The sequence below is a fragment of the Equus przewalskii genome, chromosome 18, assembly GCF_037783145.1.
Source record: "Equus przewalskii isolate Varuska chromosome 18, EquPr2, whole genome shotgun sequence".
Lineage (NCBI taxonomy): Eukaryota > Metazoa > Chordata > Mammalia > Perissodactyla > Equidae > Equus > Equus przewalskii.
Genome location: NC_091848.1, coordinates 18,536,893 through 18,552,034, shown reverse-complemented (window position 1 = coordinate 18,552,034; position 15,142 = coordinate 18,536,893). Strand labels below are relative to the sequence as shown.

Genomic DNA, 15,142 nt, shown 5'->3' with positions numbered 1-15,142 from the left:
AGCATTAGCCAGTGCCTGGGACAAGAGGGGTCAATGAGTGTTTATCGAGTAACGATTGAACAAAAGAGGCATGCTTGGAAACTAGGTCTTAAATTAACCTCAGGAAATGAACCTGCCTGGATATTCGGGATGAAATTGTTGGCAGAGGTTGGTTGGGAGCATTCATAAAGCACATTATCCAAAAGTTTCCGATTTTAGCAAGAAGATAAGGAAGGCGAAGGTAGCTGGAAGGGATTCCTGCTGACTTGATGGGTCTCAGAGCCCCAAAGACCTGACCTCTGAGAGCCATCACCATCTCCCTCCCTTTGAGCCTTAAGGTGTCAACAGCTAAGACACCCCCAAGTGTGTGATTCTATGCACACACACACATTTGTGCAAAATATGTCAAGGAGTCAGCCTTCAGGCAATGAGGAATATTTCTTAAAGTATCTACCAGCGAAGCAAAGGAAAAAAAAACTCCAGGCATCAAACAGTGAGGAAAAAAATGGCGAATAGTTGAAGTCCTGAAACAACACCCATTCAAAATGATTGACTGTTTGTTATGTAGAAAGAAGGAAATGCTTTTTTATTTTTTCCAGATGTGGGGAGGGCTATCACAGCCAGGCTGGAGGCGGCTCTCCTGCATTGTTCCCCTCAGAGTCTCTTGATACTGACTAGATCTGGAAATCTCCCACAGTGACTAGCAGGAGACTGAAGTGCTGCCTGAACATTCGAGATCACTAAAAATTATGTTCCCTTTTCTCAGGACAGGCATCTGCTTTGGTTCTGATCGTATTCTTGCCAGTTTCTCCCTGAGGCATCAGAGATCTGTGCCAAGCTCAGACAGGTGATTAGAGCCTTCCGAGATGGTAACCAGGTTGCCTGACATCAAAGGGCCATCCTCTTTGGATTCCCTCTTCTTTAATCCTGTTGCCTGTACCTGTCAAAGATAATGCACAGAAAGAAATCAAGAGACCTGGCTCACTTAGGAACTGTAGATTAAAAAAAAAGTCTGAATAAAATAGTGGCCAATCAAATCCAGCACTGGATTGAAAAGATATGCAAACGACCGGGAACTTTACAACTTTCTACGGATCAGCTGGCAGTACCTGGAAGCACTGATCAATTCTGACATCACTGAAAGCAGGACAACTGGATCTTATGTGCCTCCTAACATGGTACAAAATCAAGGATACAGCACCACCTTTAAAACATTCTTGCCTAAAATTTTACCTTTCATCTCATCAAGACTCTAGGTCTAACTACGAGTCGGAGGAAATTCAGGGAAAGGCAATTGTGTTTACAAGCACAGACAGGCAATCAATCGAATCTTGGATGCAAGAGATTCAACAAATGACCCCATTTCTTCAACTAAGCACGGAAACAGTAACCTGAAAGGGAGAGCTGTTGTAGATGGAGAGACTTGTTAAAACAAACCAACCATTCAAAACAACCCAATGTTTGAGGCAATTGGAGAAAACAACTTGGATATATTACATGACTCTAAGAAATGAGTATTAACTGGTACTTGTGTTAGATGTCATAGTGCACTGTGCTTGTGCTTTTAAAGTTCTTATCTGTTAGAGGGCCATATTCGAGTATTTATGGATAAAATGATAGATTATCCTACGATTTGCTTTAAAACACTCTACCCAAATGGGGAAGAGGAGAGAATAGATGAAACAAAGATGTTGATAATTATGGAATTTCGGTGTAGGTTATACGAGAATTCATTATATTATTCTCTACACTTTGGAGTTTGTTTGAAAATTTCCATAACTAAAGTGAAATAAAAATAAACACCATGAGCAAATAAGGGAATTTCCAGAAACGCAAAAATGATTTGACGTTAAAAATACTTCACCATGACAAAAAGTTAAAGGGAAAAATCACTTAAGCAACTTAATAGATGTTAAAAAGGCCTTTGTAAAATTCAATACATAGTCCTTATTTTAATAACAAAAATATTGGCAACACCCACAGAGCATTTGTTAAATGTATTAGAGTATTGCCACCAGGAAAAATACCATGCATTTGCTAAAAGCAACGTTCTGGGAAAGCAACTAGTGATGTAGAAATATGTTCATGATGTACTAAGTAAGAAATGAAAATTTCCAAAAGACTAAGATATTATTTCATTTTATATTGATACTATATATACCAAAATGTGAAGAGTGGTTAGACGTGGGTTTGGGTTTAGGTTTGTTTGTGATTTTCATTCTCTTTCTTGTACTTAGCTGTATTTTCCAAAATATCTACAGACAGCACATATTATCTTTTTAATAAAGGAGAAGCACACAAAGTTATTTTAATTTTTTTATTTGAAACTCTTGTGGTCATTTCTTCAGTTTCAGATACACCTAATGAACTCTGATCTTACCAACATTTCTCCATTTTGCCCAAAAGAATATATATATATTTTTAAAGATTTTATTTTTTTCCTTTTTCTCCCCAACACCCCCCAGTACATAGTTGTATATTCTTCGTTGTTGGTCCTTCTAGTTGTGGCATGTGGGACGCTGCCCCAGCAGCAGTGCCATGTCCACGCCCAGGACTCAAACCAACGAAACACTGGGCTGCCTACAGTGGAGCGTGCGAACCCAACCACTCGGCCACGGGGCCAGCCCCTGCCCAAAAGAATATTTTAAGACACTTCTCAAATGTCTTCTTGCAATTAAAGTTGACAGAGTTTGCAGTGTTCCCAATGTAATAATGTTATTGAAACAAAAATCAGAGGCCCTATTGAAAAACAACATTCATATTAAATACCTTGAACCACCCTGAGATAATTAAGTTATATCAATTGTGTTTTTAAATTATTTGTATTTTACAATTCTTCATGCTTATGGCATAAAGTCTGAGAAAATACAAAAGTGGAATCAGTTTTTATATGGCAAGAGATTCAGGAATTAATTTTTTTTCACTTTTGTAATCATGTTATAAAAGGCGAGAAACTATGCAGTACGTTTTAGAACGATTTGTATCCAAAGAGAATTAAATTGTTAAAATTTCATTAAAAGGGGTAGCTCCAGTTATCTCATGAAAAAAAAGTAGTACTTCATGAGATACTACTGTGCTGCAAGAGATAAACTCACAATTTTCTTAACCAAATAATAAAAGAATTATTAGGAAATAGAATTAATCTTTATTGTGAACTCTCTTGCTAAAAATCTAATTGTTGTTATGTACCATGCACTGATAGTTTTGAAGGACTGAAAAAACAAAAAAACCAAAATAAAGTAAAAGAAATCAAACATCCTCCTAAATTGCATGTTTTCCAAAATTCTGTCATTGAGCCTGACACTTCAGTTCCATTTGTGAATCAGACTGAGTTTCTCTCTGTGAGCAGATTTGGTTTATTTTCAGCCTCATTATTAAATTTGCATGGTCGATACAAACTTGCTTACAAAAGGGCATTCCCTCAGAAAAGTTGAAGTTTTATAATTAACCCTTAAAAATAAGCTCCAGAGATATTATTAAGCTGAAGGAACAATATACAGGCTTCTGTCCTCGTTCACTAACTAAAACTCCCCAATTAGCACCAAGACTATTGTGGCTTCAAGGGGAGCTTGGCCCGATGAAGGTCAGTTGGACTATATACTAAATGAAATGTAGGAATATTCTGAACATTGACTATTGACCTTCCTCCTGTATTTAGTTCTTTGCATTCCTGAAAAGACAAAACTATGTTTAAAACACTCGTTTTCCAAATGACCATGGTAGACTTGACATGAGAAGATCTTTGAGTGGTGTGGCCTGACAGCTGTATGATACTCTGTCCCGCACTTTTCTTCCAATAATAGAAATACACTGGTCCAAGGGCTCATATAAAATGAAATGTATCCAGTTTCTGCATAAATTGTTGAACAGCTATTTTAGACGACTAGGTTTTACCCTATGTTTTCTCATCCTTTTGACACAGGTTCCAAACCACTGACTGGAGAAATATATAATTCTGAAAGTAAAAATTTATAATACTGAAAGTTTCAACTTGAGCCAAGTTTTGAAATAACATAAGACTTATATTAATAATAGTATCGTTTATTCATTTAATTCCAGTGAATTCAAGAGCTACAGAATATATCAAAGAACCTAACAAACTGCCATTTTTTTCAGTATTCTTATAAAATTTTTTGCGTATGTTATATTGGTGTGCAAACATGCAATTTTAGAAACTAGGGGTAAAGAAGAACATTTAGTCTACTCTTTTTTTTATTGTAATAATTCTAAAGTAGAATTGGAGATGCTGGCATATATGATAGGTTATTACAAAACATTCTTTAGCGTTGAAGCTTCTGTTTCCTGCCAATCTAAAATTTATCAGGGGAAAAGAAAATGTGCGCGCGCACACACACACACACACACACAAACTGCAGTGACTAGAACCCTAACATCAATAAATCCTTTTAAAGAGGAATGATCCTATCCACTACCAAGTCATTCACTTCAATTTCTAGTCACAAAACTTGAGATAAACAGTTCTCTTCAACTGGGCACTAGCTTTTCTAGAAGGATTTCTCCAGAATCCAGTTCTAATCATATTCTCTCTTTCCTGAGCTCAAGATCCATGTTTCTACCTGCCTCCTGGTCATCTCCATCTAGATGATCAACAGGTTGTGTAGAAACCTGAAACACATTTTCCCCACCCTACACCCAACTCGCTTCTTCCCCCAGGACTCCTCAATTCAGGAAATGGCATCGCGATTGCATAGTCAGAAGGTCGTGAGAATTGGAAATTTTCTCTCACCGCCCGTGCTTAATAGGCACCAAGTCCCAGAGAGCCTATGAAACACTCTTCAAATTTATATATTCTATTATATTACCAATGGCTTTGCCCTATTCAGGTCATCCCTTCCTCTCAAGAATAATATTTTAAAGGACTCTGAACAGACTTCTGTTTCTAGCCAACATGAGATAACAGTAACTGAATTTATCCTCCCTCCTGAAACTACTGAACAACTGAATGAATGTACGAAACAATGCTTCACAAAACCTTGGTCATCAGGCAACAAAGGACAGAGATCCTTGAGAGACAGGAATAAGGTTAGTGCTGTGATGGCCCCTGCTTTGTCTCTAGAAAAAGTTTTCAGGCTTGGCCCAGAGAGGGGAAAACCAAGTACAGAGAGCCTGCTTGTCTCCCTCAGTTGAGGAGACAGAATTGTGCGAGTGAGGAAGCCACAGCTTCCAGAAGTCACAGGGCAGATTGCCAGCGGGAAAGTGCTGGACATCTGCAGAGGGTTATCCTTGGTGTTCAGCTGAGTACTGATCACCACATGTGGAGGAGGAAACTCAAGCCAGGATGAAAAAAACAAAACGAAACTGAAAACATTAAAGGGAACAATACCCTAATCTCACGTGGACTGAAAAAATTGCCTATTCCCATCAACCAAATTAGAAAACCTCATAATTCATAGAGCGTCACTTAGAGTACCCAAAAGGGGTTTACCCAGCAATGAGGAAAAACCAATCCTAGACTAAACATTGCTTTGGTCCTGCTTAACAAAGCTTTAAAGGCAGACACAAAAGGAGCTACTGTTTCCAAGGAATTTAGGCACAACCCAGAGCAAAACTCAAGAATATTTACAGGAATATAAAAATATCCAACAAGGTAAGAATCACATGTCTGGCATCTAACCAAAAGTGACGCAGCAAGAAAAGAAGCAGGAAAAAATGACCCATGGGGACCAGAAAAATCAATCAATCAACATTGGCCCACAGTTCATATGGATGATATATTTAGTGGAGAAGGACAGTGAAAGTTATTACAACTGTATTCTATGGATTCAAGAAGCTAGAGGAAAGATTAAACATGTTAACTGGAGATGTGCAATATATAATGAGTCTTTATATATTAAATTTGAGTCTAATTTAATTTTTAAAAATCAAAACTACAATGTCTGAGATGAAAAATGTACTATTGATGGAATTAATGGCAGATTAGACATTGCAGAAGAAAACATTAGTGAATTTGAATACAAAGCAATAGAAATTATCCAGAATGAAACGTAGTGAGATAAACAAATCTGAAAAAAAAAAAGCTTCAGTGAGTTGTGAGACAACTTGAAGAGTCTAACAGACATGGAATTGGAATTCCCAAAGGAAAGGGAGAGGGGCAGAAAAAATGTTTGAATAATGGCCAAATTTTTTCCAAATTTGATGAAAACTATTAATCTGCAGATCCAAAAACTGAAAAACTTCAAGCACAAGATACATGGATAAAACTACACCAAGGTACACCATAATCTAATTCCTTGAAACCAATGATAATTAGGAAAGCTTAAAAACAGCCAGAGACAAAAGACACATTTCATACAGAAGAACAAAAAAATGCACGTGAAAGCAGATCTCTGGTTGTATGCAACACAAGAAGCAACACAATCTAGAAGACATTGGGACATCATCCTTGAAGTACTGAAAGAAGAACATTGTCAATCTAGAATACCTTGGAAACACCAGTGAAAATATCTTTCGAAAATGAAGGCAAAATAAAGACTTTTTCAAACACAAAAAAATCTTTAAAAATTTATCATCAACAGACAAACACTACAAAAAATGTTAAAAGAAATCCTTTAATGAGAAGGAAAATGATGCTATGTGGAAATCTATGTCTATCCCAAGAAGTGCAGAATATCAGAAACGGAAGTTACCTTGGTCAATATGAAGAATTTTTGTCATATTTTTAAAATATCTTTAAAAGATAATTGATTGTTTAAAGCAAAAATAATAACAATGTATTGTGGGTATATAACATATGGAGATCTTAAATGCGTGACTTCGAAGCATCAAGTCTGGGAGGGGAGAGACGGAAGCAAACTGTAAGAAGGGTGCTACACTCATGTGAAGTGGAATGACATCACTTGAAGGTAGACGATGATAAGTTGAAGACGTATACTATAAACCATTGAAAAAACACTGAAGTGACATCACAGAGAGATACAGCTAACAAGCCAATACAGGAGACAGAATAGTCAGGAGAAATAATTAATTCAAAGAAGGCAGTAAAAAAGGGAAGCAACAACAGAAAACAGTTTCAAGTTTTGTTCATTTTTTTTTTCTCAGCAAAACCTCTTTTGTATACAGAATCTCCTGGTTAAGCTAGACAATAAACAGATAAAAGTAATAGTGCTCTGATTGACATAGGAGAGAGCGATCCTGGATTCCTTCTGCTCAGTCCTGCTGAGTGGTTCCTGAGGCAGGAGTGGTTGCTCAAGACCTTTCTGTGACACCCCCCCACTCTAGAGTTTCTCTTTTCCCAGGTGGAGAACTGAGGACAAAAAGACTAAGCGACATACACAAGTCACTGACCCGTGACTGAACCGTAGGTGTCTTTTCTTGCAGTTAACTCCACCATGCTGCTGAGAATAGAATCATATGGGAAGCATACACAAGCTCTCGAAGGTTAAATCAGAAGAAACGAGTGAAGTAAGAAGGTCAGAAAAGCGTAATGTGTACAACTCAACAAACCTAATCACAAATCAAATTTTTTTACCCAGGATGAAAGCAAATATTAGGACTTTGATTCATTATTCCTACTAATGTTCATTAGTATTTGTTTTCCTCAATCTGTATTTGCCATTTTTGGGTTTGTGGTACATAAAGACAAGCCAGGGGATGAATTTCAGATATGCTGAATCTGAAATAAAAACAAATTATTAGTTTCAGTACATGAAAACACCATACCCGGCATGTCCTGCCAAATCAGCTGAAGGCTGAGGGAATAGCTAATCTTCTGAAGAGGCCATTTTTTCCGTGTTTTGTTATTGTGGTTCTAACAGTCAAAATGGTATAACAAATTCTGTGATAATGGCCTTCCTTATAGCATATTGAAATCAACTGCTCCATTTTCAATCTCTGTTTCAGATTTGGAATGATTATGCTGATAAGTAGTAACGAAAACAGATCTATAAGGAACACACTTCCAAATAATGTGATGGATTTATTTCAATATAACGTGAGTCCTAAAATAAATACAGCCAAAATATACTGCAGAACTTGGCTATAAATTTCAGTGGGTGATTCCTTGAACCATAGCAGTAGGAATAAAGTTTCTACGGCAAGTGTTGAGTTGAGAGGACCATTTCATTAACACAGGTACGACTTAGGATGGCAGCACAGCCAAACCTGTGTAGTCGAGTGAAGCTGCCACTCTCCAAGCATAAGAACAGTCTTAGGTTCTGAGTAGCTTCAACATTTCAGCTTAAGCGAATACTTAACAATAGTTTGGTCCCCTCCCTGATATCTTACTACTCCATTTCTGTGGCTGCCATTGAGTTCCAAAGTTACACAGCAAGAAATACTATGTAGATTTTTTTATTAGAGTGGGCTAAATGAACGTAAAAGCAATATTATCAACTTTTTAAACTAAAATTAAAATCACTATATAAATGGTTTCTTTTAAAACTCTTCAATCCAATATTGTTTCTACCCAAACCAAGATTATTGTGAAAGCATGAATTAAGCGGAATGCAAAATCAATGATGTCAATGAGCTTATTTTACCTCCTTGCATGTTTAAGAGTATGAAACTGAGATTGGTGCATCAGTTGCTTTTTTAAAATACACATATTTAAAAGAAAATTTTAAAAAAATCAGTGATGTTAAGGTTGAATAAATATAATTTTAGTTTTCAAAATAAAACATAAGCAAATAAATCATTTTGTTTGCATGATTGAGGTTTAGTATTATTATAAACAAGGTTTGTTACTCTGTCTTTGACTTGTGGTCAAAGCTTTCACAGCTCCTTTCCTTCAAGTCAGTGGACAACATTTTTCTTATGCCTATGTTTTGAAAAGAATACTAATCAAAATTAAAAACAACAGTGCAAATCTCTTGAAATCCAAAAGGAGCCATAAAAAACATTAAAGTATGATTAATACTATTAATTCTTTAATGCAAAGATTGCTTCAACATTTTATCAATATTTATAAAGACATGGAGCTGTAAGAGAAACTTAGTCACCTGTCTTCAGGTAGGTGAGTGTCTAAATCTATTACTTCTCAATGGAGAAGAGAGATGGAATACAGAACAAGCTAAAAACATCCTTCTAACTATGCTCATTCCTTCTCTTTATCAGAATGGGGACAGGGGAAATGAGAAGGCTTGGAGAAACTCCCCAGCTTAATCAGATAGCCCCCCTCACCTTGTTAAATCCCCTTCCTAAGAGCTCGAACCATCTTTCTGATGATCTCTACAAAGATTCAATAATAATAACGGTAATGATAATAAACAACATCTTATATTAAATGTCATTTTGCAATGTAACAAGTCCTATGTAATAGCTCTCACAACAGCTGCAGGAAGTAGTCATGGTGGCTACTGTCACCCCATTTGACACCTGAAGAGATGAGGGTCAGAGAAATGAAGGGTTTCCCCAGTGTTAGCTGTATAAGCTAGAGCTGGGGGCTAAAATTTAAGGTCAGCTGATGCTCAGCTCCATTCTCTTTCCCCTGTACAATACATGGTACTCCCTAAATGTGAAAAAAAAAAAAAGTTGCTTTGACTTAAATGCAAGTAAATTTCTTGTTGTTTTTAAGATTGGCACCTGAACTTACATCTGTTGCCAGTCTTCTTTTTTTTCTTCTTCTTTTCCCCCAAAACCCCCCAGTACATAGTTGTATATTCCAGTTGCAGGTCTTTCTAATTGTGCTATGTGGGACACCACCTCAGCACAGCCTGATGAGCTGGGCCATGTCCACGCCCAGGATCTGAATGGGCACCCTGGGCCGCTGAAGTGGAGTGTGCGAACTTAACCACTCAGCCACAGAGCCGGCCCAGCCCCTGGTTAATTTATTCATTTAGTTTCCTCTCATATCATTCCAACTTCTGGAATAAGACTTCTAAAAATATACGAAAAGAAACGAAAGAATTTCTCTCCCCCAACACATAAAATTTGAGCAAAATTTATATTTAAGATCACTCAGGCATAAATTCACCAAAGGCAGCCAAGCAAGGAAGAGGGTATGACCTGATGCCATATTTCAAAAATTAATGGCTAGGGAAAGAAAGAGAAGATTCTCACAGAAACAAGAGAAAGCTGATCCAACTCAACCATTAACCCTAAGGATAAGACCCCCAAAATCCTATTAGCTTCATAAATAAATAGAAGAAAAAAGAACTCAGTATCAAACACTCACTCAGAAAGGAAATCACATTGGATTCAGTGGAAATCGAGTCAAGAAGTCTTCCACACCACAACAGAGACAAGCCTGGACAAAACTGACGAAGAAGAACAGAATGAAAATAAATGTAATGGAAACTCTGAAAACATAATACAGAAAAAGGAGGAGGGAAGGGAGGAAGGAAGAAAGGAAAAACCTAAAAGAAAAACCAGCTCGAAGACCAGAAGGAAATCCTTAACATTTGCTTTCTGCTACAGCATAAATTAATGAGAATATGAATTCAATAAAGCATGAGCCCAAAATGATAAAACAATAGAATGAGAGTAAAAGGAAGATTTGACCAAAACTGTGACAAAATATGAATTCAATTAGAATAACACTAATAAATAAAGAAAAGTAAAGATTAAAATCCCAAACATTGGTAATTGGTATCTCTGTGCTAGAGAAACTACAAGTGAAGCAGATGCTATGGTGAAAGACATAATAGCCAAAAATCCCCCACACCTTCACCCCAAGTGAAGGAAAATGCTAGATATGCAAATCAGTTCGAAGAAAATTTGATGCAGAAGGCTCAACATAGATACTACATTGGTTAGTTACTGAACATCAAGACAAAGAAAGACTGCTTCAGATGTCCAGGAAAGCATATTACCACCAGGATGGCTAATTTTATGTGTCAATTTGACTGGGTCAAAGGGTGCCCAGACATTTGGTTAAACATTATTCTGGGTGTGTCTGTGAGGTGTTTCTGGATGAGATTAACATTTGAATGAGTAGACTGAGTAAAGCAGATGGCCCTCCCCAATGTGGGTGGGCATCATCCAATCCATTGAAGGCCTGAATGGAACAAAAAGGCTGAGAAAGAGGGAACTCCTCCTGTCTGACTGCTTGAACTGGACATTCATCTTTTCCAGCCTTTGGACTAAGACCGAAACATAGGCTCTTCTTGGGTCTCGAGCCTGCCAGCTTTCAGACTGGAACTTATACCATCAGCTCTCCTACTTCTCAGGCCTTCAGACTTGGACTGGACTACACATTGGCTCTCCTGGGTCTCCGGCTTGCCAACTATAGACCTTGGGACTTCTTAGCCTCCATAATCACCAATTCCTTATAATAAATCTCTATATAAATATATAAGTATCCTATATATAGGAGAGAGAGATATATATCCTATTGCATCTATTTTTCTAGAGAACTCTGACTAATACACCTACAAAGATGAAAAAATGTCAGACTAGCCTCAACCCATATGTCTTGACAATAACATACAATGGCAGAAGACTAGAGAAATAGCCACAAAATTCTAGTGAAAAGAAACTGTGGCTCAGGAACATTGATTTGGTCTTGATATCTTTCTAGTACAAAGACACCAACAGATATTTTCAAACATGAAAGAATCAGGGTATAGGGTGCCAAGGTGCACCTTTTGAAAAAATATCTGACCAAGAAATCCAAAGAAATAAGAGATGAATCAAAGTAAAGATCAAAGAAACTACAATAGAAAGACTGGTGGGGAACAGCACTTCCACTTACACAAAGAAGCTACACTAAAACAAAGAAATTATAATTATAGAATGTAAATATTATAAATTTGGATAATTTGAAAATTGAATGCAACTTACAGCATTTGAAAGATGGGCAAAGGGATGGGAGATGGAAGAGTGACAATGTCAATGTTCTCATTTTATACCACCTAAAATTGGGGGAAAAATACTTTTAAATGTTCTCCACCAACTCTTTTATACCCTTAGAGAGATATTTTTAGGAAATATCCCAAGTGGAAAAGAAATGTTTACTTGAAGTTCGACAATTCCTCCTGTTGTGTTTCATTTGCTTTTTCTTCTATTAAATTCAGTTTTTACTTAAGGAAGAGCACTATATCATGATGCGATTATTACAAAGTATATGTATTTGAGTATACGCACAGAAAGATGCACGCCCATCCAGTGTTAACTGCAGCAGTTTCTAACTGGTGGCATTCCAGGGGATTCACTCTTACTTTTCATTTTTACTTTCCTAATAGTTTGAATAATTTTTAAGACAGTAGAGCAGTTTTCTTGAAAAAAATACTAGAAGCTAATATGCCAAGATTTTAACACAATGGGAATATATCCAATTATTCTTTTTTTTAATGTATAAATTTTTGATTTTTAAAAATATCAAGTCGCTCCCTCCTGTTGTCTTGCTGCTAAAAATCTGACACAATGTCCAGGCAATCCTTCTCAATGGAGAGAGGTAGAGAATCTTTAGAAAGAAGGAAACTAGATCTCTTGCTTCCTTCTACTTGCAACATACATGACTACAGTATCTGCATTTTACCTCCGAGGTAAATAAGTAAAAATGACTTAAACAAGGTAAATTCATTTCAGTGGGCAGTGGCAGCAGGTAGACCTAATTATGTGTACCGTCTCCCTCATTTTCTAGACCTTGGCAAGTTATGTCTGAAGATAATGTACTGAACGCAATATGTAATGGGGAGAATTAAACAGACAGCATGTGTAAATAAACTGGCACATATTAGGTCCTCAGTAAATAGTAGCTATTATTACTCTTAAAATAATTAATTATTTCATTTAATTGAAAGGAGGGACTAGGGAGAGCACTAAATCGGGGAACACTCTAGAAACCTCTCAGAGTGCAGCTTTTCCCACCTCCATGACATCTATTAAGTTCTCTGTGTCCATGGCAGGAGGCTGAAGGTCCTTCGCAGAGGAGTTGAGCGTGGCCAGTTGCAACAAGGAAAAGCCGCAGAAGAAGCCCCTCCCTCCAGCATTTTCTGGGCCCACACACAGCTCGGCCCACCCTGGACTCAAACACAAAGGAGGCCTCTGCTCACTCTTTCGTTGCATGCTATCAGCTTTGTAGCAAGCGCTGGGTTAACTTTTATGAGCGCTTAGAATATATCATTTACCAACTTGCTAACTACAATAGGTGGCCTGACTTCTCAGAAACCAGGTTCGTGAGATAGTGCTGAGCATTTCCGGGTGAATGACTGACTGAAATGGAAACCCCTCCCAGCCCCTCACTGAACCATGGCACCCAGGGTGTAGCTGCTGGCAGCAGTAGGCCACAGAAACGTGTTCCAGGCCGGCTCCCAGAGGGCGCGGACTCCTCCTCGGCCTGCCTCCTCCTTCTCACGGGGGCGTGGACAGGACACACAGCTGTCCAAAGAGGACTAATGCCTTCATAAAACAGGCCGTGCGCCTTAGGCTTGGCTTTTGTCAGGGAAGAATAAACATACGCTTTATGAAGATTAAAGATAAGAAAATACTGTGTTCTGGCTCCAGGTCCAAGTCCAATCGCTTATGCTCACGGAGCCCATCCCCTGAGTCATCAGTACCGAGTGTACCAGGTGAGAGGGCATTCTCTCAGGCTCTGGGCCTAATCCGGAGACGGCCTAGAGAGCAAACTCTCCCCCACTCAGGAGCTAACAGGTTTTATATGTATGCACATACATATATACACTTCAGTTCTGTAATTACTGGGGTTATTTTTCCCCCTTCACTTTGGATCTTTGTCTTCTGTCATTATGAGATGGTGTATGAACAGGTAAGAGCCCTTTGAATACTTTATCAGGCACCTTGAAAAAATTTGAACTCTCAGTTCTGTCTTAAAATCTGCTGTGGGCCAGGCCTCAAGCCTACATACTAAAGACTGGGAAATACTTCCACAAGCATTTGCTTACATTTCCTCCTCCGTGCAAATCTCCCCTCCAGAACAGTGGACTCTTCAGAGGCACTTTATTTCTCCTTAAATTGTACAATGCCTAGCACTAACCGGGGCTCCATAAATGTCCAGTGAATAAAAGAATAAAGGAATTAATGTGGAGATAATTGCAAGAACTTTCCAAAACGCTTCCTTATTCCCAGTCTTTTCCTTCTAAGTCACTCAGCGCTTCATTGCCAGCTTCCCTCCTCCAAATATTTCACTCCCTCGTTCAAAAATCTCCATGGGCTTCTGTTTGCCTATACAGAAAAGGCCTAGCTCTTTAGCCTGGCAATTAAGGCCCTACTAACGTTCTCAATTACACTATTTCTATAATTCCCTTCCTATTTCCTGGGTGCCTAGCAAATTCACCCACTCCCTCCTCACATCCCTACCTGCTCCCAGGACAAGTTGTTGTGTTCATCTGAACCGCCTTTCACTCCCATCCCACATCCGAAGTCTACCTTGCTGGATTTTAAGACGCAGCAGAAAGAGGCCCTCAATAAACAATAGTCACAGATGCTTGGGAAGTCAGTTTCTTCTCTCTTGTCATACTCTTCAAGGATAGGGCTCTGTACAGCACCAGCCCCCATGATTTAAGGAGAGCTCTGACTGGGCAATCTCCGTGTAGTTTGGTTGTAGGAATAGCTTCTGTGTTAGTCAAGGTTCTCCGCAGAAACAGATCCAGCAGGACCTGTGTGTATGTATAGAGATAGAGGGAGAAAGAGATTTGTCTGAAGGAATTGGCTCAAGGAATTGTGGAGGCTTGGTAAATCCAAAATCTGTAGGGTAGGCAAGACCCAGGAAAGAGCCCTGAAGCAATCTGCTGGTAGAGTTCCTTCTTGCTCAGATGAGGTCAGCCTTTCTTTTATTCTAGTCTTCAACTGACTGCATGAGGCCCACCCACATTATAGAGGACAATCTGCTTTACTCCAAGTCCACTAATTTCAGCATTAATCTCATCCAAAAAAACACGTCACAAAAAACATCCAAGATAATGTTTGACCAACTATCTGGGCACCATGGCCAGCCAAATTAACAAATAAAATGAACTAGCACAGCTTCCAGTATAGCATCCTCCCACTACCGCCATTTTTGTTGTTGTTAGTGTCATGGAATCAATTCCAACTCCTAGCGACCCTGTGGACAACAGAGCAGAACCCTGCCTGGTTTTTTTGTGATATCCTCTCATCTTCCAGGGCTGTATCAGACAAGGCTCCGCTGCTGTTCATAGGGTTTTCAGGGCCAATTTTTTCAGAATTGGGTCACCAGGTCCTTCTTCCTAGTCTGTCTTAGTCTAGAAGCTCTGCCGAGACCTGTCCACCATGGATGACCCCACTG

At 38.5% G+C, this 15,142-nt stretch overlaps 1 long non-coding RNA gene across 2 annotated transcripts in view; it reads right to left on the bottom strand.

The window, feature by feature from the left end:
- Positions 1-535: 535 nt before the first annotated feature.
- Positions 536-15,142, bottom strand: part of LOC139076993 (uncharacterized) — an 82,108-nt gene continuing 67,501 nt past the window's right edge. For both annotated transcript variants that reach the window (XR_011529083.1, XR_011529082.1), the window contains exon 3: positions 536-919. This is a non-coding gene — a long non-coding RNA (uncharacterized lncRNA). The remainder of the gene's footprint in view (positions 920-15,142) is intronic.